The 24,152-nt window shown below is 40.9% G+C and overlaps 1 protein-coding gene across 2 annotated transcripts in view; it reads left to right on the top strand.

Annotated features, from left to right (window-relative positions):
* Positions 1-24,152, top strand: part of USP31 (ubiquitin specific peptidase 31) — an 83,477-nt gene that overhangs the window by 10,453 nt on the left and 48,872 nt on the right. The window lies entirely within an intron of this gene.

Below are 24,152 nucleotides of genomic sequence, written 5' to 3'. Positions count from 1 at the left end.
GAAAACCAAGAAAGCTGAGTCATGAAGCTTGTCTTATTTTGGTTGACTTCCTGCTCTTAGCCCTGAATACAGCTCTGTACAGAGCTGCAGAAACATCAGTTTATATCCATTAAGAGTCAAATTCAGGTTGAAGTATTGTAGACATAATTCATTAAGCCTGCAGATTTATTGAGCACATTGCTTGGGCTGGTCCTGTGTTGGGAGGCACCGGGCTGTACGAGGATGAGTGAGATGGTCCATGCCTGTAGGGAATTCTGGGTCTAGAAGGGAAGGCAGGGGTAAAGAATCAATTGCAGTAGGTTTGGATGAGTGTTGTGATAGAGGTGTATACAGAAGTGCCGTGTAAACCTAAAAGGGGAATCTGAGAGTGGTGGGGGACTGAAGACATGCCCCCTGGGCTGAGTCTGGAAGGATTTGGTAGGAATCCTCTTGGTGGATAAAGGGAGAGGTGGGAAAGGCCTGTTGGAAACAGGGTGGAAAACCCATCATGTTCAAAGACTTAGAACCTCAAACAACTTGGTTTATTCAAAAAATTTCAAGGTCTAGTGTGGTTGGAGCAGAAGGGTAGGGTGGTGGATGGGTGGGGAGCAGGTCACTGAGTAATGCTTTAGGCAAGGTTAGATCTCTGACCTTGATGTAGTTTGGTTCTCTACATGTTCCCAGAGACAGAACTTGAACTTCAGCTCAGGGCAGTGTGATGATAACATTCATGTTCTCACTCTACTTACTGAACACATTGCCTTGAAGTGCCATCAGTCTACATTTTTGTACTTGTCTACATTTTGTACTTGTCTACGTATATGGTACACATTTTACGTAGCTTCTGGCCAAGCTGCTTTGGATTATGATTTTTTTTTTTCATGCAATCTATAAAACTTTTCCCCATGTTTCTAAATTGTAGTCGTTACACTGTTTAAAGTTTAATGATACATACGGTGTCATACTGCTAAGTGATAATTTAATCATCCAGTCCTCTTTTATTGGGCAATTTGCCCTGTGAAAATGAAAGTTGCTCAGCTGTGTCTGACTGTTTTCAACCCCCTTTTTGAGAAACTGTAAAACTGTTTCCCGCGGTGACCACACCTTTGTACATCGCCACCAGCAAAGCATGAAGGTTCCAATTTCTCCACATCCTTGCCAACACTTGCTGTTTTCCATTTTTTTTCAAATAATAACCATGTTATGCATGTGTGAAGTGTTACCTAATTGTTGTTTTTATTTGCATTTCTCTATGACCTAAATCAAATCCCTTGTGACTACAGTGGAAGTGAGAAATAGATTGAAGGGACTAAATCTGATAGAGTACCTGATGAACTATGGATGGAGGTTCATGACATTGTACAGGAGACAGGGATCAAGACCATCCCCATGGAAAAGAAATGCAAAAAAGCTGTCTGAGGAGGCCTTACAAATAGCTGCGAAAAGAAGAAAAGAAGAGAAGCAAAAAGCAAAGGAGAAAAGGAAAGATATAAACATCTGAATGCAGAGTTCCAAAGAATAGCAAGGAGAGATAAAAAAGCCTTCCTCAGCGATGAATGCAAAGAAATAGAGGAAAACAACGGAACAGGAAAGACTAGAGATCTCTTCAAGAAAATTAGAGCTACCAAGGGAACATTTCATGCAAAGATGGGCTCGATAAAGGACAGAAATGGTATGGACCTAACAGAAGCAGAAGATATTAAGAAGAGGTGGCAAGAATACACAGAAGAACTGTACAAAAAAGATCTTCACGATCAAGATAATCACAGTGGTGTGATCACTCACCTAGAGCCAGACATCCTGGAATGTGAAGTCAAGTGGCCCTTAGAAAGCATCGCTATGAACAAAGCTAGTGGAGGTGATGGAATTCCAGTTGAGCTATTTCAAATCCTGAAAGATGATGCTGTGAAAGTGCTGCACTCAATATGCCAACAAATTTGGAAAACTCAGCAGTGGCCACAGGACTGGAAAAGGGCAGTTTTCATTCCAATCCCAAAGAAAGGCAATGCCAAAGAATGCTCAAACTACCACACAGTTGACTCATCTCACACGCTAGTAAGGTAATGCTCAAAATTCTCCAAGTCAGGCTTCAGCAATACATGAACCGTGAACTTCCTGATGTTCAACCGCATTTTAGAAAAGGCAGAGGAACCAGAGATCAAATTGCCAACATCTGCTGGATCATAGAAAAAGCAAGAGAGTTCCAGAAAAACACCTATTTCTGCTTTATTGACTATGCCAAAGCCTTTGACTTTCCACAATAAACTGTGGAAAATTCTGTAAGAGATGGGAATACCAGACCACCTAACCTGCCTCTTGAGAAACCTATATAGGTCAGGAAGCAACAGTTAGAACTGGACATGGAACAACAGACTGTTTCCAAATAGGAAAAGGAGTACGTCAGGGCTGTATATTGTCACCCTGCTTATTTAACTTACATGCAGAGTACATCATGAGAAACGCTGGACTGGAAGAAGCACAAGCTGGAACCAGGATTGCTGGGAGAAATATCAGTAACCTCATATATGCAGATGACACCACCCTTATGGCAGAAAGTGAAGAGGAACTAAAAAGCCTCTTGATGAAAGTGAAAGAGGAGAGTGAAAAGGTTGGCTTAAAGCTCAACATTCAGAAAATGAAGATCATGGCATCCGGTCCCATCACTTCATGGGAAGTAGATGGGGAAACAGTGGAAGCAGTGTCAGACTTTATTTTTTTGGACTCCAAAATCACTGCAGATGGTGACTGCAGCCATGAAATTAAAAGATGCTTACTCCTTGGAAGGAAAGTTATGACCAACCTGAAGTGAAGTGAAGTCGCTCAGTGGACCCCTTGGACTGTAGCCCACCAGTCTCCTCCGTCCATGGGATTTTCCAGGCAAGAATACTGGAGTAGGTTGCCATTTCCTTCTCTAACCTAGACAGCATATTAAAAAGTAAGTCTCTGACCTTACTTTGCCAACAAAGGTCCGTCTAGTCAAGGCTATGGTTTTTCCAGTGGTCATGTATGGGTGTGAGAGTTGGACTGTGAAGAAAGCTGAGCGCCGAAGAATTGATGCTTTTAAAGTGTGGTGTTGGAGAAGACTCCTGAGAGTTCCTTGGACTGCAAGGAGATCCAACCAGTCCATGCTAAAGGAGATCAGTCCTGGGTGTTCATTGGAAAGACTGATGCTGAAGCTGAAACTCCCAGTACTTTGTCCACCTCACATGAAGAGTTGGCTCATTGGAAAAGACCCTGCTGCTGGGAGGGATTGCGGGCAGGAGGAGAAGGGGACGACAGAGGATGAGATGGCTGGATGCCATCACCAACTCGATGGACTTGAGTTTGGGTGAACTCCGGGAGTTGGTGATGGACAGGGAGGCCTGGCGTGCTGCGATTCATGGGGTTGCAAAGGGTCGGACACGACTGAGCAACTGAACTGAACTGAACTGAATGACTAAGGATCATTAGTCATTAATGACTTAACTATTGACTTGGATTATCTTATCAAGTGCTTCTTGGCATTTGTATATCTTCTTTGGAGAAATGTCTGTCCAAGGACTTTCCTCATTTTTGAACTGGATTGTTGTTATTGTTGAGTTGTAGGAGTTCTTTATATATTATGGATGTTAATCCCTCATGATATATGATTAGCAAGTATTTTCTCCCATTCTGTGGGTTGTTTCACTCTCTTAATAACTGTCCCTTGGTGTACAAAGGTTTTAATTGTGATGAAGTCCAGTTCATCTTTGTTTTTTCTTTTGTTACCTTTGCTTTTGGCATCATATCCAAGTAATCATTGCCAAATTTAATGTCATCAAGTTTTCCCTGTTTTCTACTAAAAAGTGTGTATTTTAGCTCTTATATTTAGACCTTTGATGCATTTTGAATTAACCTTTGTGTATGGTGTAAGGTTCTTTGGTCTGTGGGTATTTAGTTTTCCCAGCACCATTGTTGGAAGGACTGCTGTTTTTTCTTTGTTGAATGGTCTTGGGGCCCTTGTGAAAAGCCAGTTGTATAGAGGAGGGTTTATTTCTGGGCTCTCTGTTCTGCCCCATGCGTCTGTATATCTGTCTTTGTCTCCTATCAGTTTTCAGCACACTGTTTTGTTTACTGCAGCTGTGTAGTAGGTTTTGAAATCAGAAGTTTGAGTCCTTCAGATTTGTTCTTCTTTTTCAAGATTGTTTTGGCTTTGGAGTCCCTGAAGATTCCATATGAACTTCAGAATAGGCTTTTATTTTTGCAGAAAATGGCAGTGGGATTGTTATAGGGATTGCACTGAAGTCTGTAGGTTGCTTTGTGTAGAATCAGTATCGCAACACTATTCTTTCAATCCATGAACTGCAGTGTCTTTTATAAATGTGTTGTCTTTAATTTTTGTCACTTAAGGTTTACAGTTTTCAATGTATAAGTTTTTCACATCCTTGGTTAAATTTATTCCTAATTATTTTATCCTTTTTGATGTTGTTATATACTTGAAACTGTTTTCATAGTTTCCTTTTTGGATTGTTCATTGCTAGTGTATAGAAATGGAACTAATTTTTTTTTAATGTTGATATTATATCCTGCACTTTGCTGAATTCATCTATTAGCTGTCTCAGTCTTCTGTGAATCCTCAGGGTTTTCTACATATAAGACCATTTTCTTTGCAAACAGAATTTCATATCTTTCTCTCTAGTTAGGATACCTTTTATATATATATATATATTTTTTTTTTAAATAAAGCTTAGTTGATTTACTTTAGTTTCTGGTGTACAGCAAAGTGGTTGTTACATATATATGTTCTTTTTCATTTCCTTTTCATTATAGTTTACTATAAGATATTGAATATAGTTCTCTGTGCTATACAATAGGATCTTGTTATTTATCTGTTTGTAACTGCCAATCCCAGGCTCTTAATTTATTCCCCCTTCCACTTTCTTGCCTAGTTGTTCTGGCTAGAAATTCTAATATTCTATTTAATAGAGGTGGTGAAAATGGGCATCCTTGTCTTGTTTCTTCATCTCAGGGGAAAGGCTTTCAGTGTTTCACAATTGAGTATAACGTTAGCTGTGCACTTTTTAGATACTGGTTTTATCACATTAAGTTTTCTTCTTAGTTTGAGTGTCTTTGTCATGGGAGAGAGTTGAGTTTTGTCATGTGCTGTCTCTGAATCAATTGAGATGATTGTGTGGTAGTTTTCTTTCATTCTATTGATGTGGCATTTTGAAGTGAAGTGAAGTTGCTCAGTAGTGTCCATGGAATTCTCCAGGCCAGAATACTGGAGTGGGTAGCCTTTCCCTTCTCCAGGAGATCTTCCCAACCCAGGGATCGAACCCAGGTCTCCCACATTGCAGGCGGATTCTTTATTAGCTGAGCCATAAGGAAAGCCCAAGAATACTGGAGTGGGTAGCCTATGCCTTCTCCAGAGCATCTTCCTGACCCAGGAATTGAACTGGGGTCTCCTGCATTGCAGGTGGATTCTTTACCAACTGAGCTATTGATGTGGTGTATTACATTGACTGATTTTTGTATGTTGAACCCCCCTCATTCCAGAAATAAATCCTGCTTGATGGTCATGGTGTCCCTTGGGATTTTGAAGGTTCTTTTCTTTTGGGAAACTTTATAATAGCTCTTTATAGAATAGTGTAATGTGTGTAAGGCAACACCTTCATAAACCTTGAGACATTTGATACAGACACTTCTCTCAGTCTATTGCTCTTTTAGTTTTGTTACTTTTGTATATTACAGAAGGTTTTAATGTTTTTGAACCTGTCCTTTTTCCTTATTGTTTTTGTTACTATATAGCTGAAAAGTTACGCTTTCATACAGGATAATTTTTCTGTTTTATTTTTTGTTTTTTCCATTGTGTTCTGAAATATTTCTCTTCCAGTAGTTTGGGGTTTGGTTTAGTTTAGTGCATGTGGAAGGTGGGGATTTATTTTCAGGTTTGAGATTTCCCATCTTATATAGTGTAGTGAGTGGTTGAGAACCTGGACTGAGGAGCCAGAGAGCCTGTGTTTCAGTCATGGCTGCACCACTTACTAGCTACGGGACCTCGAGCACTTAACTCTAGGCTTAGTTTCGTTATTTGTAAAATGTGGATAAGAATATATCTACCTCATTTTTAAAAAAAAAAAAAGAGAAAAACTTGGCCGAGGGCCTGACATGTCGTCAATGCTAGTGAGTGTTAACTGGTATTGTTACCCCAACCTTATTATCACCCTGCTTATTTATAGAGGTCTTCTCCGTATTTAGAGTTTTATGGTCTATTTTGGAATTCTGTATTCTGTTTCATCAGTACTTTTATTGGTACCACATGGCATTGTTGTTGCTTGTTCTTTTCATGCTATTCTTTTTTCCCTCCCACTGTGGAACATTTATTTTTGTTCTGCAATAATAGACATGATTAAAACCAGTGCAGAGAAGTACTGAGTTTATTGGGTAAGAAGTGTTATCTTGCTCTTTACAAGTTCTCCAGAAAGATTTTTGAATCATTTTTGTCAAGTTTCAGAAACTAATCCTGTGTGAATTTTAGGGTAAAGTATCTATATTAATTCGGGGGAAAAAACCGTTTTTGCTGGATGTCTGCCTGTCACTGATAAAATCCACAACTTTAAACAAAACAAACTAATAATAATGTTACAGTAAGAAAACCTGGCTGACTGATAACTGAGGGAGAAATTGAAATAGTTATTAAAAGAACTGCCTGTTCCCCCAGAAGATAACAGAATTGGATGAATTTAGTCATACATTCTTCCAAGGATCAGATAATCCTCATATTGCATAACTGTCAAAAGGGTAGAAAAATTTCCTCTCAGAGGCAAGAGGATTCTGTTTCCTAAACCTGTTCATGTCTGTCTCCTCCACGCCACTGAGAGACCCTCTAGGGCAGCGAGTCTGTCTTGCCCAGCACCTCTTGGAGGTGCTTGGTTAATCTGAACTGAAAGCGCCTCAGCAAGGAAGGACAGCTTGCAGACCCGCCTCAGCTGTAAACATCGAGGTGCCGGTGATGGGTCATTTCTGTTGTACACAGATGGGCCAGACCTCTGAGGACTGTGAGTTAACACTTAGGCTTTAGGCCTTGAGAGAGAAGGGGAGAAATTGGAGAAGGGGGTGGTATACCTCAGTATACAGAATTTTTTGAGCAAGTTGTCTGAAAACGGAATGAACTGCCTCATCTCAGTGTATTTTTATTATTGGACAGGTTTCACCAGAGGCCCAGGTGGTCTTGTAAGGGAGAGTTACATACCCCATAATAGACTGGATTGCATTCAGTTTATTTCTCATTCCTTGTCTCCTGCTCCTTTCCTCTAACTTTTGAACATATTAAAAAAAATGCATATTAAAGCAGAGTTGACAGTGTTTGGCAGCTTAACATGAAGGGTAGAGAGATGGAGAGATGAAGATAAGGTGGATGATTTGTAAGTGCGCCTTAGGACGGTGCTTTTCAAGACTGAAAGCCCAGTGGAAAACCATTCTGCAGGTGGATGGGTAAGTTCAGTTTTAGACAGTTCACATAGTATTGGAGTTTCAGCTTTAGCATCAGTGAGCATAAGAGCCCTAGGAAGTCTCGTGTGGTGGTTTTACATTTGTTGAATGTCTGTCATCTATCAGGCGGGGACATAAATTGAATCACCTTAAGTTTTCAGTGACCCATGTAGAAAGGCGCTGATATGGTCTGAATTGGAAATCTCTCTGAAATTGATACAGATGTAGTACTGCAGATGCTTGTCCCGAGCTAGCTGTTTTCTGTCTTCCTTGGTGGGGTGTAGAGTGTTGCGGTTGCCTCTGCCACTTCTGTTTTGTTATTGGTGTGTGGTTCGGTGGATTCTTCCTGTGGCCATCTGTGCGCTCGTCACAGTGCGGGGCTGCTGAATGGGACAGTGAGCTCTGTGCCCTTCTCCACAGCTGTTTCCTATAGTGAAGACTGGAAAACAATGACCTCATGATTTCCACAAAAAAACCTTTTATATATAGTCACGGAAAAGAAACCATTCAAAATGGAGTAATTTAAAGTTCTGTCCTCTGTAGCTTTTTCCTTCAAAATGATTCTTGTTTGTTCTGCTAATTAGTTGTTCATTGGCGGTTCCTCAAATGACCTTTTATGTTTCACAAACAATGTTTGCAGTGGAGCACATCGGGATATCTTGTTTTTTTGTTTGATTGTGATCTTTCTCTGTTTAGAAACCATTGTTTTATGCCACAAATTGTGGCAGTTCCTAGAGGAACTGGCCAGTCACCCGACATCTGTTGCTTCTTCCCTCCAGTTGTTGAGCTTGGATGGTAGCAAGCAGTGTGTCCACAAACAAACAGTTCACGCTTCAGAAGACTGTGTAGGACTGGTCAGGAAATGCCCTTATTGCTATTCCATTTAAAACATTAGGATACAGGGCTTCAGTGCTAGTAAGTAGCAGAGCCAGGACTCAAGTCTTGGGTGGTTTTTATGAAGTTAAAGGAAAAGATGTAAAGTAAGTATTGTAAGTATTCCAGAAGTAGAAGGTGCTCATTCCAAGTCTGTGGACACCCAAATTACCCTTTCCCATTTCTAAAGTCTGTCCTGTTGACAGTTTTTATTGCTGCCAGATTAATCTTAAAGGTTACCTTTAATTACATTATTTCTGTTTTCAAAAGTTGCCTTAGTTTTTCTTTTGTATACAAAATGTATAAGTTTCTTAGCTTTGCATTTAAACTTTTTTTCACCAGCCCAAGATGAGAGAAGTACAAAATTTTCCAGGAAAAAGGCATACCAGGTGCATAAAAAAATTTGTTATAAAGTTTCTAATGCTTACTTTGAATTCTGCACCTGTCTGTGGACCACACTTTGAAGAGCACTGCTGTGCAGCTTCTCAGGGTCTGATTTTGTTTGTTTATTCCTTTAGTTTCAGTGAAAATATAGTCTATGCTTTTCATGTAAAATGGTAGTTAGATCTAGAGGCTTATTTTTTTCTGGTAAAGCTAGTTTCTGAAAAGTGTTATGTTAATTTTGACTTTAAGAGCAAGGCAAAGCTGTCTGGTTCTCAGGAATTTAAGAAACTGAGCCTCACAAAACCAAAAAAATAAAAAATAAAAAGAGAAAAAAGAAAAATGTTGCTCAGTACACATGCATTTATGTTATCAGCTCCATCAGGAAGCCTGTCCTATCTGGTTGTGTCCCTCTCAAAGTTAGCAGTCACTGATGGTTGGTCCTTGGTCCATTTGTTCATTAAGGGTTGAAAAATGGCGGTTTTAATTTTAACATGTCTCTGGAATACTTCTGTAGAGACTCTTGCCCTTGTTAGTGATTTGGTTACTTCAAAGTAACTTTTGAGAAGAAAGACAAGATAAATATTTGGTGGGTTTTCCCCCCTTATTTTCTAGTTTTCAAAATAATTAGTGGGTTTTTTGTTGTTGTTGTAACTGTGTGGAGTTAGATACATGTTTGAAAGGTGTGTATAGTCAAAGCTATGGTTTTTCCAGTAGTCATGTACAGATGTGAGAGTTGGACCATAAAGAAAGCTGAGTGCCAGAAGAATTGATGCTTTTGAACTGTGGTGTTGGAGACTCTTGAGAGTCCCTTGGATGGCAAGGAGATGAAACTAGTCCATCCTAAAGGAGATCAGTCCTGAATATTCATTGGAAGGACTGATACTGAAGCTGAAGCTCCAATACTTCCGATGAGGTGGCCCAAGTATTGGAGTTTCAGCTTTAGCATCAGTCCTTCCAAAGAACACCCAGGACTGATCTCCTTTAGGATGGACTGGTTGGATCTCCTTGCAGTCCAAGGGACTCTCAAGAGTCTTCTCCAACACCACAGTTCGAAAGCATCAATTCTTCGGCCATCTGATGCAAAGGGCTGACTCATTGGAAAAGACTCTGAGGCTGGGAAAGACTGGCAGGAGGAGATGGGGACGACAGAGGATGAGATGGTTGGATGGCGTCACTGAGTCGATGGACATGAGTTTGAGCAAGCTCCAGGAGTTGTGGATGGATAGGGAAGCTGGAGTGCTGCAGTCCATGGGGTCACAAAGAGTTGGATACAGCTGAGCAACTGAACTGGACTGAGTCAGTTATTAACCTTATTATGCCCAACTTGTCCTGTTTTTGGCCATTGGGATAAGTTGCCTACCGAGTCCTTTTGGCACTATACTAGTAGTCTGTGATGTCAACCCAAAATACAGGAAGTTAAGATTTTCCAGGCTTATCTTACATGTTTCCTGCTCCAGATGTGGAATCAGTCATTTCTTTAAGGAGACTTAGTTCCTTTTAGTAGCAGATGGTTCTGAGAGGCCACAGTCGAGGCCATAGGGGTCTACCTGGTTTCCTGGGTCTCAGTAGACAGAGTGAGGAAACGTGTGATTTATAAGTCAAGAATTCATATTGATAATTTCATTCTTGATAAAAGTGAAAGAAGAGAGTGAAAAAGTTGGTTTAAAGCTCAACATTCAGAAAACTTAGATCATGGCATCTGGCCCCATCACTTCATGGGAAATAGATGGGGAAACAGTGGAAACAGTGTCAAGACTATTTTTTGGAGCTCCAAAATCACTGCAGATGGTGACTGCAGCCATGAAATGAAAAGACGTTTACTCCTTGGAAGGAAAGTTATGACCAACCTAGATAGCATATTCAAAAGCAGAGATATTATTTTACCAACAAAGGTCTGTCTAGTCAAAGCTATGGTTTTTCCAGTAGTCATGTATGGATGTGGGAGTTGGACTGTGAAGAAAGCTGAGTGCCAAAGAATTGATGCTTTTGAAGTGTAGTGTTGTAGAAGGCTCTTTGAGAGTCCCTTGGACTGCAAGGAGATCCAACCAGTCCATTCTAAAGGAGATCAGTCCTGGGATTTCTTTGGAAGGACTGATGCTGAGACTGAAACTCCAATACTTTGGCCACCTCATGTGAAGAGCTGACTCACTGGAAAAAACCCTGCTGCTGGGAGGGATTGGGGGCAGGAGGAGAAGGGGATGACAGAGGATGAGATGGCTGGATGGCATCACCGACTCAATGCACATGAGTTGGGTGAACTCCGGGAGATGGTGATGGACAGGGAGGCCTGGCGTGCTGCGATTCATGGGGTCGCAAAGAGTCAGACACGACTGAGCAACTGAACTGAACTGAACTGAATTTCATTCAGGAATTCAGGGTTTTTCTTTAACCTCATTGATCGTATGTCTATATTTCTCCTAAGCTGAAAATCGTATTCTTAACCCTAGTGTAAATTCTTGTTTACATTATCTCACAATGCATTTATAGTCTCATCACAATAATCTCAATATTAGCACCAAACAGGATGAATATTTAAAAGTTTAATTTTTGTCCCTAGGATATGTCCTACTAGGACTGTGCAGTCATATTTTAGTTTTAAAGTTTCTTGGAATAGTTCTCAAGTGTGACTTAGTCACCAGTGTGATATATACATTCGTTTGTTCTTTCTGCTTTTGGTTTTGAGGAATTGTTTTTTAGAATTTAGTTTTGTTGTGTAATTATATAAAAAATAAAATTCATTTGCCTGAGTCAGATATACAAAACAAGATCTGTTCAAAAAAGTCTAGTTTCTTTTTTTTTTCATTTCTTTTTTTTTAAATTTTATTTTATTTTTAAACTTTACAATATTGTATTAGTTTTGCCAAATATCAAAGAAGTCTAGTTTCTGATGACTGTATTCTATTCCCTTCCTCTGTAAATTTTATGATTTATTCTTTCAGTGTTTTAGTAGAAGCAAATATGTGTATTCATAATCTCTCTGACTTAAATAAATGTTAACACACATACATACATGATTTTCTTTATCTTGTTTTCTTCTTGTAGGTAACATGGGTGCTTAGCAGTTGCCCTGCATAGCGGGTTATTTTGTGTACTCCTAACAGTGTAAGGTGGATATACATATTTTTTTCTGTTTTGTGGATGAAGAAACAGGCGTTTCTCCAGACCTTTCATCCTCTAATTCTCGTTATTCCCATAGTGTCAGGTGCTGTCCTTCATGTGTATATTCATGAGCGAGTGAATGAGCAGGGGACTAACTTTTGTATCTTCTCTGCTTTGAGCAATAATGGGAGCAGAGAAAGGACTGTTTTTAAACTGTAGGAAAGGAAATTCAGCCTTTTCTTTGAGGTCAATAGCTCTCTATAACTGGATAAGAACACATTGGTAGAAAGAATCTTTTTCCTGATTAGAGGTGGTCCCAGCATATTATAATGATATGTTTACTTGAAACATTATTTAATGTTACCCTAAAATAAGACTTCCTTTTTGACAGTGCAGTGACAGCTTGGTAATTGTCCCTCATTTTAGAGTCTTTTATGAAAATTATAATAAAGTAGGATAGCTAAAGAAAATGCCTTTAAAAGCAACAGCTCATGGGAAATAGCTACTAGTTAATGATTTCAGGATTTTAATAGTGACAGGAAGGAAGGAGGGTAGCCTCATTTCCCTGCAGGCAGGAGAGATCGAGGAGCATTGGCAGCTTTTTATCTCATATCCAGTAGGAGGAAGGGTTAGCTGAGTTAGAGACCTGTTGGTCGCTGCCCTTTGAGCCTTTATTGTGACGTCAGGCAGCTGGTTAGGCTGTAGTTACCGCCCCACCCGCTTTCTGACGTCTCTCTCCGGCTTCAGTGTCCGAGGTCAGTGCTGGGAGGAGGGTAAGGGCAGCCAGGGTACAGGTCTGCTTCTTTCTTTTTTTTCAGTTTTCCAACCAGGGATCAAACCTGTGCTCCCTGCATTGGAAGCACGAAGTCTTAACCACTGGATTGCCAGGGAGGTCCCTACTCCTTTCCTTTAGAAAAATCTATGAACCCATGGATTTTGAGTTTAGTCAGAATCCTGATATGGTTGAGATGTTGGGGTAAGCACTGAGCCTCAGCTTCCTTATTTTCCTTTTTGTTGCCATGTGATCGTATCAGTCTCACAGACTGTGGTGTTTAACAACCTTTGGTTCCTTTACACCTGAGTGATGGAAACACTTTAGCAGGAAAACCCCACCAACCCAGCTTGTGAAAGCAAGCCTCAATTCACTTCAGTCGCTCAGTCGTGTCCGACTCTTTGCGACCCCTTGAATCGCAGCAGGCCAGGCCTCCCTGTCCATCACCAACTCCCGGAGTTCACTCAGACTCAAGTCCATCGAGTCGGTGATGCCATCCAGCCATCTCATCCTCTGTCATCCCCTTCTCCTCCTGCCCCCAATCCGTCCCAGCATCAGAGTCTTTTCCAATGAGTCAACTCTCTGCATGAGGTGGCCAAAGTACTGGAGTTTCAGCTTTAGCATCATTCCTTCCAAAGAAATCCCAGGGCTGATCTCCTTCAGAATGGACTGGTTGGGTCTCCTTGCAGTCAAGGGACTCTCAAGAGTCTTCTCCAACACCACAGTTCAAAAGCATCAATTCTTCGGCACTCAGCCTTCTTCACAGTCCAACTCTCGCATCCATACATGACCACTGGAAAAACCATAGCCTTGACTAGACAAACCTTTGTTGGCAAAGTAATGTCTCTGCTTTTCAATATGCTGTCTAGGTTGGTCATAACTTTCCTTCCAAGGAGTAAGCATCTTTTAATTTCATGGCTGCAGTCACCATCTGCAGTGATTTTGGAGCTCCAAAAAATAAAGTCTGACACTGTTTCCACTGTTTCCCCATCTATTTCCCATGAAGTGATGGAACCAGATGCCATGATCTTAGTTTTCTGAATGTTGAGCTTTAAGCCAACTTTTTCACTCTCCATTTTCACTTTCATCAAGAGGCTTTTTAGTTCCTCTTCGCTTTCTGCCATAAGGGTGTTGTTATCTGCATATTTGAGGTTATTGATATTTCTCCCGGCAATCTTGATTCCAGCTTGTGTTTTTTCCAGTCCAGCGTTTCTCATGATGTACTCTGCATATAAGTTAAATAAGCAGGGTGACAATATACAGCCTTGACATACTCCTTTTCCTATTTGGAACCAGTCTGTTGTTCCATGTCCAGTTCTAACTGTTGCTTCCATGGGAAAGGGAGCTTGGTAGGAAGAAGATGTTGATGCTTTCCAACTGTGGTCTGGAGAAGACTCTTGAGAGTCCCTTGGATAGCAAGGAGATCAAATCAGTGAATCCTAAAGGAAATCAACCCTGATCATTCCGCTGGCATACTTTGGCCACCTGATGTGAGGAGCCAACTCAGTAGAAAAAACCCGGATGCTGGGAAAGATTGACGGCATAATGAGAAGGGGATGACAGAAGATGAGATGGTTGGATGGCGTCACTGATTCAAAGGACATGAGTTTGAGCAAACTCCAGGAGATAGTGAAGGACAGGGAAGCCTGGTGTGCTGTAGTCCATGGGGTCGCAAAGAGTCAGACACAACTGAGTGACTGAACAACAACAAGGAAGAAGATGTGGAGACTTCTTCAAAAGGCCACTATAGTTAAGTGCTGAGGAAAAATAAATGTGTTCCACATAAAATTTTCTCTGGGTCTGGCCTTGTGACTCTGATTGTTTTGAGCTCACCTTTGATGATGTGTGCTGACCTCTTGAATTGTGGGTCGTTTTTGAAGGCGTGATATTTAAATCTCCAGTGTAACAATGCTGGATGATTCGCTGAAGTGTCTGTTCCCCAGAGGGACTCTCTCTGTGTGATATATTCTGCAACATTTTGTTGTCACCCTATGATCTTTTTTGAGTAACAGTAATAACCCATTCATCTGACTTTTTGAGGGAATAAGTGTTTTATGTAGGTTATTTCCTGGATAATTATTTAAATATCAAGTCTTTAAAAGGTAAGTTTTCCCTTTTTGATAAATGGCTTGATAGCATGTTTTACATACTCACTTTTTCAGGGAGGGAGTCCTGGACATAGTTTACTCTCTGGTGATTTAGAGTATTATGACTTCATCTGTTGCACTCTTCTGTAACATGGAGATATCTTTGGGGACAGTGGGACTGTGCAGGAATTGATAAATGGTCCAGAATTGCTTAGATTGTTTGAATTCTTTCTTCTGCTTTTGGTAATACTCCTTCTTGCTCTCTCTCATCCTCTGTCACGGTCCTTCCTTAGTTTTCTCTTGCTTTATCTGGTTTTACTTTATCCTGGGCATCTGTACATTCCCCTTCCTCATTCCTGTGTCTTGCAGTTTCTAATCTGCTTTTAGTTAACTAACCAGATAAATAGAATGGACTCAAGTAACACTAAATATTCTGCATTAGGGCCTGGGATCTGGCTAAATTAAGAAATCTTAGTATTTCCTTTTTGAAGTCATTAAAAAAAAACCTTTTTAGTGAAGTATGGCATACATACGGAAAAATGCATAACATCATTAGTGTACAACTCAATGAATATTAAATTCTAAAGTGATATTGAAAGACAGAAATGGTATGGACCTAACAGAAGCAGAAGATATTAAGAGGTGGCAAGAATACATAGAAGAACTATACAAAAAAGATCTTAATGACTCAGATAACCACAATGGTGTGATCACTGCCCTAGAGCCAGACATCCTGGAGTACGAAGTCAAGTGGGCCTTAGGAAGCATCTCTATGGAAAAAGCTAGTGGAGGTGATGAAATTCCAGCTGAACTATTTCAAATCCTAAAAGATGATGCTGTGATGGTGCTGCACTCAGTATGGCAGCAAATTTGGAAAACTCAGCAGTGGCTACACGACTGGAAAAGGTCAGTTTTCATTCCAATCCCAAAGAAAGGCAATGCCAAACAATGTTCAGACTACCACACAATTGCCCTTATTTCACACACTAACAAAGTAATGCTGAAAATTCACCAAGCTAGGATTCAACAGTATGTGAACTGAGAACTTCCAGATGTTCAAACTGGATCTAGAAAGGCAGAGGAACCAGAGATCAAATTGCCAGCATCCATTGGATCATCGAAAAAGCAAAAGAGTTCCAGAAAAACATCTACTTCATTGACTACGCTAAAGCTTTTGACCATGTGGATCACAACAAACTGGAAAATTCTTCAAGAGATGGGAATACAAGACCACCTTACCTGCCTCCTGAGAAATCTGTATGCAGGCCAAGAAACAACAGTTAGAACCAGACGTGAAACAGCGGACTGGTTCCAAATTGGGAAAGGAGGATGTCAAGGTTGTATATTGTTACCTTGCTTATTTAACTTATATGCAGAGTACATCTTTTGAAATGCCAGGCTGGATGAAGCACAAGCTGGAATCAAGATTGCCAGGAGAAATGTCAATAACCTCAGATATGCAGATGATACCACCCTTATGGCAGAAAGCGAAGAGGAACTAAAGGGCATCTTGATGAAACTGAAAGAGGAGAATGAAAAAGCTGGCTTAAAACTCAGCATACAAAAAATGAAGATCATGGCATCTGGTTCCATCACTTCATGGCAGTTAAATGGGGAAACAGTGGAAACAGTGAGAGACTTTATTTTCTTAGGCTCCAAAATCACTGCAGATGGTGATTGCAGCCGTGAAATTAAAAGACGCTTACTCCTTGGAAGAGAAGTTATGACCAACCTAGACAGCATATTAAAAAACAGACACATTACCTTATCGACCAAGGTCCATCTAGTCAAAGCTATGGTTTTTCCAGTGGTCATGTATGGATGTGAGAGTTGGACCATAAAGCTGAGCGCCAAAGAATTGATGCTTTTGACCTGTGGTGTTGGAGAAGACTCGAAGGTCCCTTGGACTGCAGGGAGATCAAACCAGTCAATCCTAAAGGAAATCAGTCCTGAATATTCTTTGGAAGGACTAATGTTGAAGCTGAAGCTCCTATACTTTGGCCACCTGATGTGAACACCTGACTCGTTTGACAAGACCCTGATGCTGGGAAAGACTGAAGGCAGGAGGAGAAGGGGATGACAGAGGATGAGATGGTTGGATGGCATCACCGACTGGATGGACATGAGTTTGAGCAAGTTCTGGAAGTTGGTGATGGACAGGGAAGCCTGGCGTGCTGTGGTCCATGGGGTCACAAAGAGTTGGACCCGACTGAACTGACTGAACTGAAAGTGATATTATCAACCAGATCAAGAAATGGGTTGTCACTAGCTGTCCAGAAGCTCCCTTTTTTGGCCCCTCCCAAAACCTATCCCCTCCCTCCTCCCCAAAGGTAACCACTTTCCTGGCTTCTAACATCATTGATTAGTTTTGCCTGATTTTGAATTTTACTATAAGTGAAATAAAAATATGTTTTTATTAAAGACACTTTACTGAGATATAATTTATATACTGTGTACTTGCCCATAAAGTGTAGATAGAATTCAGTGATTTTGAATATATTCACTGAGTTGTGCATCTAGCATCTCAATTTTAGGAGATTTTTATTATCCCCAAAGAAACCCCATATCGATTAGCAGTCATTGTTCGTTGCCCCCAACCTCCCAGTGCTAAATGTTCACTAATCTGGTTTTCCTATTCTGAACATTTCATAGAAATGGAATCATTCAACACATGGCCCTTATATTTGACTTCTCTCACCTAACCTGATGCTTTTCAAAGTTATGTTGTACCATGAATCGTAACTTCATTCCCTATGATGGCTGAAAAATACTCCATTATATGAATACACTATGTTCTGTTTATGACACTTGTTGATTGACATTTAGATTGTCTCTTCTCTTTGACTATTAATGAGTAATGAGGCTGTGGTAAAGAATCCACCTGCCAGTGCAGGAGACACAAGAGACTCGAGTTCGACCCCTGGGTCAGGAAGATCCCCTGAAGTAAGAAATGGCAACGTACTGCAGTATTCTTGCCTGGAAAAGCCCATGGACAGAGGAGCCTGGTGGGCTACAGTCCATGGGGTTACAGAGAGTTGGACAAAACTGAGCGACTGAGTGCACACACACACAAATACTTAACTACAAATTTTTGTGTGGAAATATGTTTTCATTTCTCTTGGATGTACACCTGGGAATAAAATTTCAGGGTCATATGGCAACTCCAAGTTTAACTTTTTGAGCACCTACCCAACTGTTTCCACAGCATCTGCACCATTTTACATTCCCACCATCCCTTGTGTAAGGGTTCCAACTTCTCTACATCCTCGTCAATATTTGTTATTGTCTGTCTTCTAGTATAGCTATCTTAGTGGGTGTGAAGTGGTATCTCATGTGGCTTTTATTTGCAGTAGGGAGTCTTTTGTGTCTGGTTTCTTTCGCCAGAATTCATTATGAGTAACCTCTCTTCTGGTAAGCGTAATATCTAAAATATTGTAGAAAACTTGGAAAATATGTAACAGTTGAAAAAGGAAAATTGAAAATGTATAAAAGTTGTTTAGCATGTAACTTTTTCCCCCCTTTTTTATGTGTTTTAACGTAATTGAGATCAAACTATAATTTTGCACTGTGTGATTGTCTTCATATTGTATTATGTGAGTCATTTTTTTTAAACAACTCTTTAGATGAAGGTTCTAGTACCTATTTTTGGATTGTTTCTGGTTGCAGCAAACGTATTTTTAACATAAATTTTTGTTTTTACTTTTTTTTCAGGATATTTAGAAGTGAAATTCCTGTCAGGGATTATCTATTTTGAAGGTTCTTAAATCATGTTGTTCCTTCATTTTTGGAAGGGTTGTGCCATTAGCAGTGTAAGAATGTCTGTCATACCCCACTTTTGCAGGAAAGAAATCCTGAAGTTGATAAGTGGGAAAGAGCATTGTATTGTTTTAATTTGCATTTCTTCATTGATAGTGAAGGTCACACAGCTTCATGTTCTTTAAAGTGGGAGGACGCCTATATGAGAGTGACACTGAGAGAATTTAGGGAATTACCCGGTTTGAATTTCACAGACTTCTTTTGTTTGCTCTGTGTCTTCACATACTCTTTGAGTTAGCTTTCCTGTTCTACAGGTAGATGAACGAGTCCTGTACCGACTGTGCGTGCGTGCATGTGTGCTGAGTCCCTTCAGTCATGTCTGACTCTCTGCGACCCCATCCAATGTAGCCTGCCAGGCTCCTCTGTCTGTGGGATTCTCCAGGAAAGCATACTGAAGTGGGTTGCCATGCCCTCCTCCAGGGGAATCTTCTTGACCCAGGAATCAACCCTTGTCTCTGGCATCTCCTGCATTGGCAGGCGGGGACGCCTCCCTGTACTGACTAGCATTGGCTGAAATTGGGGCATGTCAGACCAGGTCTAGACTGGAAAGGTTCTAGCACTTTCCCCGGGAAAGCACAGAGCCCGAATAAGCTGGAGGCTGCCCCTGTGGTGGTTGTGTGCTGCCTGCTTCCCGAAGTGAGGTTGAAGGAACCCGCGGAGGCTGGCCAGATCTGGAGGCTACAGCCGTGTGTGGCTTCCTAGTCAGCCTGGTTTAGCTGTCAGGCGTGCACAGTGCTGGGCGTGGAGGAGAGTGATATGGCAGGTCCGTGACTTGAAAGCCTCTTTAGCCAGTTAAAATTTATTTGGAGTGCTCTAGGTTTATGGCAATATGAATGTGTAATTCATAGTGAAATTTACTGGGTCTCTGCTTATGAATAACATCTCTTGATTACTAGTAATTGATGTTTTAGTTATCAAAATGCAATCAGAATATTGATTCAAAGCAAGATTATTTCCAGAATAGTTTGAATCCCTTTATAAAATTGTCTGTTTGGTGAAAAACATTTGAGATCTGATTATCATCAAATACCAACATATTCAAAACCAAGAGGACGTATACTTTGCTAGTGAACACACACACTGATTATGGAGGAAGTTTATTTGGCCTTGGAGTAGTTCAGGGCCGCGTGCCTCCCCCACTCTTGTCTTTCCCACACTATTCCACCTCCAATTACGTGTAGGTCTCGTTGTTGTTGTTGTTCAGTCACTAAGTCATATCCGATGCTCGTGACCCCATGAACCATATGGCATACCAGGCAAGAATACTGGAGTGTTCAAGAATACTTCTCTGTTCATGGGGATTTCCAGGCAAGAATACTAGAGTGGGTTGCCAGTTCCTTCTCCAGGGGATCTTCCTGGATCAGGGATCGAACCCCTGTCTCCTGCATTGACAGGTGGATTCCTCACCACTGAGCCACTAGGGAAACCCATAGGTCTCTTTACTTCCACCCCAAAGGGGAGTGACACTCGGTTGAGAACATCACTGGCCTCTGTGAAGGTGAGCAGGGCCATGTGCTGAGTTCGTAAGCCAAGCCCCTGTTGCCTCCTTGTCTTCCCACCACTTCATCAGGAAGCTGCGGCTGCTGCTCTTTTTTTCTCTTCTTAGAGCTGAGCTTTCACCTCCCACCCCGCAAGCCGGGAGGCCTAAAAAGGCCCCTGGTGGGTGGCTGGAGGCATAAATTCTTTTTTTTCCTTTCTCTTTCCCTCATTTTTCCTTGGTCCTGGTTGCTTTTACCCCCACTGGTAAGATCCAAAGGTTGATTTTGGTTTTGGGTTTATGATTAATCAGGCAGGAAACTTTAATTTAAAACTCCCAAGATCTGTCTAGCCGAGAAAAAAATTCTTAGCATAGTGCAGCCTGACTGTCAGGGATTTGGGGCCAAAACCTCAGCTAGATGTAAGGTCTGTGTTTGTTTTGTTGTTGGTGTGTTTTTTTTTTTTTTCTTGCCAGCCCTTTCTGTGAATGAGAGTTGGTTCCTTGGCCAAAATACTAGGGTGTACTAAGATCACCCTGTGTACCACTTGGTTATCGTTATCAACAAATTCATTTAGAAAATGTGGAAAGCGGTGAAATATGTAAAGGAAAAATCATTCCAAACTTGCTCCTTTATATTTACAAGGATAAAAAGCTAAAAGGTCTTTAAAAAATGTTTTTTCAGAGTTTGAAATCAAACTCATATGTAGTTTTGTATCTTCTTTCTACTTAATTTTATTATATATTTACATTTTTGTATTTTCTAAAACTTTGAAACGTTTGTAATGTTCTGCAGGAGAAATATATAGTAACTTCTTGGATATTTAGATGGCTTTTCCAGTTTCTGTTTTGAGTGCATTGATTTATTTTGGTTGTGCTGGGTCTCTGTTGCTGCGAGAGGGCTTTCTCTGGTTCTGAGCGGGCGCCCCTCTCTAGTTGCAGTGTGCAGGCTTCTCAGCTGTGGCTTCTCTTACTGTGGAGCATGGACTCAGGGCCCGTGAGCTTCCATAGCTGTCGGCACAGGGGCTCAGTAGTTGTGGCTTGCCCGGTTTAGTTGCCCATAGCGTACGGAATCTTCCCAGACCAGAGGTCAGACCTGTGTCCTCTTCACTGGCAGATGGATTCGCCTCCACTCTACCACTAGGGAAGTCCCTGTTTTGAATTTTAGCTGTTGAAGATTATTGCATTTCCCATATGATGACCTTTTAGTCACATCAGGGCTTGGGTGTTTCCTTTTTTGATTGTGTTGATAGTTAGCTAAAATTCTCCCTCTTCCTTCTTCTTCTTCTTTTTTTGTTAAGTTTTTTAAAAAGTTCTATTTTACTATAGTTGGGAAGAATCTTAGATTGTGTAGGAAAATGTCGAGGAGACTAAAAACAAGACACTTGAGTTTCTTGAGTTAGTTGATCGGATGCATAAACACATTTTGGTGACCCAAGTTGACTTTGGAGTTGGCTCGGCTTGGCCAGTTAGAGGGTCCTAGGACGGATGGAATGACGACATCAGAATCATCTCCATCAGCAGACCAGCCTGAGCGTTATAAGGTGAACGCTTCCCTTTATATTTGCTATTGACAGACAGATGCAGCTCTCCCAGGGCAGATGGTCGACTCTCTGGTTTGCTTTCTGTAGCAACCGGGGATTCTCATGCAGGGCATATTTCTTCACATGCTGCAAGCTGATCTGCTGACATAGTCCGAATTCCTCCTTACTCCTTAAATAATAACATTTCAATTAGATAGACTGCATTTTTGTTTCTGGGCCATATTTCAGTCATAGGAAAAAAATGCTAATTAGAACAAAACAGACACTGATTAATACAGATTTATTTAAAAGCAAAGAAGCTCCCAGAAGCCTCAGGCTTGGTGCAACTGTAGGTCAGTCTCCAGCACATGTTTTGTCTGCATTGAGACTGGCGCTCAGAATGAAGAACCGTAAACCCTACATGATCCTGAGTTGTATAAGGGAAGAAACCATTCATTGGAAAAAATAATTATGGGCAAAAATGTTTCAAGGCCATTTTAATCATATGTGGGCTTCCCTGGTGGCTCAGCTAGTAAAGAATCCACTTGCAATGTGGGAGACCTGGGTTTAGTCCCTGGGTTGGGAAGATCCCCTGGAGAAGGGAAAGGTTACCCACTCCAGTACTCTGGCCTGGAGAATTCCATGGACTGTGTAGTCCACGGGGTTGCAAAGAGTTGGACAGGACTGAGCGACTTGCACTTTAATCATATGAGGCTGGAGAATAGTGATAACATTGGACAAGTTACTTTACTGAGCCCAAGGTTTTTTGTCTGTAAATAATGATGTTAATATTGTACTTAACAGCCTAGGGAATTTCTGGGGATTAATTTTTATAGGAAATAACACCTATAAAACAATTAGTACAAAGCCTGATACATTAAAGGCTCTCTAGTATTAACTTGTTATTATTCTTTGTGTCACATACTGTATTTGCTAGGTTTCTAGGAAATAATATTGAATAAGACATCCCCGAGCAGTCTAGTGGTAGAGACAGATATGAGATTATGTATCCCGGTGTTTTGAATAAAATGCAGTAATTGATATAATGCAGTTAGGACAGAAGAGCCTCCCGTAAGTTTTTAATGCTTTTGGGACTGAAAATTTAGTGTTTTTTTTAGCATGGCATGCTCTTTCTCAGTCTTGGCTTCACATTAGAAATAGAATTGTTAAATCACATTTGAAAAACAAAACTGTTGATGAACAGGCCCCACCATTATCCTATGGCTGCTGCCACTTACGGTTTTTATTTGTTAAATAAATTTTCCCAGGTGATTCTATTGTACCGCCATGGGTCAAGAGCCAGTGCCTTAGGTATTTCCTTCTCTTTTTCTTTGGCATTTTCCGGGATTATACTATACCATAGGCTAATTCTTTGCTTTTTTCTTGACTTTTAAAACTTACATGATGATAGGTATTTAGAGTTTAAAGTGCTTTTGTGATTTCATGGAAGCCTCACAATGGTAAATTTAAAAAAGTATTATCATCCCCGTTTTGCAGAAAAGATAGTCAAGGCTCAGAAAAACTACACATTAAGTAAAAGTTGGGCTTAAACCCAGGTATTCAGAATCCAGTCTTTCTGTTTCTACTGCATTTCTACCAGAAATATTCAACCAGTGTTTAAATACTTGAAGGTGTTCTCTTGCTGCTGTGTTTTCTATTGATACAGCTTTATGATCTGTTGAAAAATCTTGCTCATTGTTCATCTAGCTGAACCACTTGTGGTCTATTTCTTTTATTCTGGCTCTAATGCTCTCGACCATACTTCCAGCCTTAGCTATAATTTCTTGAAATGCACTAGCCATTTCTCAGTCCTTCTATTACAACTTTTTCTTTTATAAAAGAATAATAAACCCTTTCCTAATTTTTATTTCATCAGTGAGTCCCTGCCACCAAGTTGTTCTGGTATATATTAATTTAATACTGAAAACTGGTAACTATAAGTATCCCTTGCTGTCCAAATCTGTTTTCGTTTCTAAATTTGGAACTTGAGAACTTGGACATAGGGTACACCTGTGCTTGAGCTACGCTTTGTTTGGCTGTCAGTCTGGAAGGATCAAGGAGCTCTGTACCAGAATAACTCACTCTTCCTTATGGCCAAACGTGAGCACGTGAACAAGTGGTATGTGGTGGTCTCTACAATTCTCCCCGAGTTGTCTTTCCATCCTAGAAGGAAACTCCTTTCCCGTCGCCTCCTTCCTCCTCTTCTCCACAGGGTCCCAGCTCCATCTTTCTGAGGAAGGAGAGGGAGCAGAGAGAGACCTTGTGGGGGTGGGAGTGGAGGGCATTCCAGGTGTAGGGACCATGGAGGCCGTCCAGTCTCTTTCAAGGGTGGTAGTTGCCCCGGCTGGCTTAGTCCTGAGGGCCTCTCTGCCTCGTTTGCGCTGTTATGTGAATAGACCTCCCCACCAAAGGTGAAGACACAAGGAGGAAGGGCTGGATGAAGGTCACAGAGAGCCCTGTTGAGTGTGGCTGTGTCCTATACCCTGGCATGGAACACTGTTTTTTTAATGGGTCGTATCTGCTTTTACGGTTTTCATCAATTTGTACCAATTGCATCCCCTATGTTTTTAGTTTGTTTTTCATCAGCTTAAGTGTCCAGAAGGTCAGATATAAGAGCTGAAACTTTTCTCAGGACAAGTGCTTATCGTTCTGTTCTTTCCAGCACAGCCCAGAAACCAAGTTTCAGTTTTAGATCT

This window comes from Bos javanicus, chromosome 25, assembly GCF_032452875.1.
Source record: "Bos javanicus breed banteng chromosome 25, ARS-OSU_banteng_1.0, whole genome shotgun sequence".
NCBI lineage: Eukaryota > Metazoa > Chordata > Mammalia > Artiodactyla > Bovidae > Bos > Bos javanicus.
The sequence above is the reverse complement of the archived record's forward strand: the minus strand, read 5'-3'. Positions and strand labels throughout refer to the sequence as shown.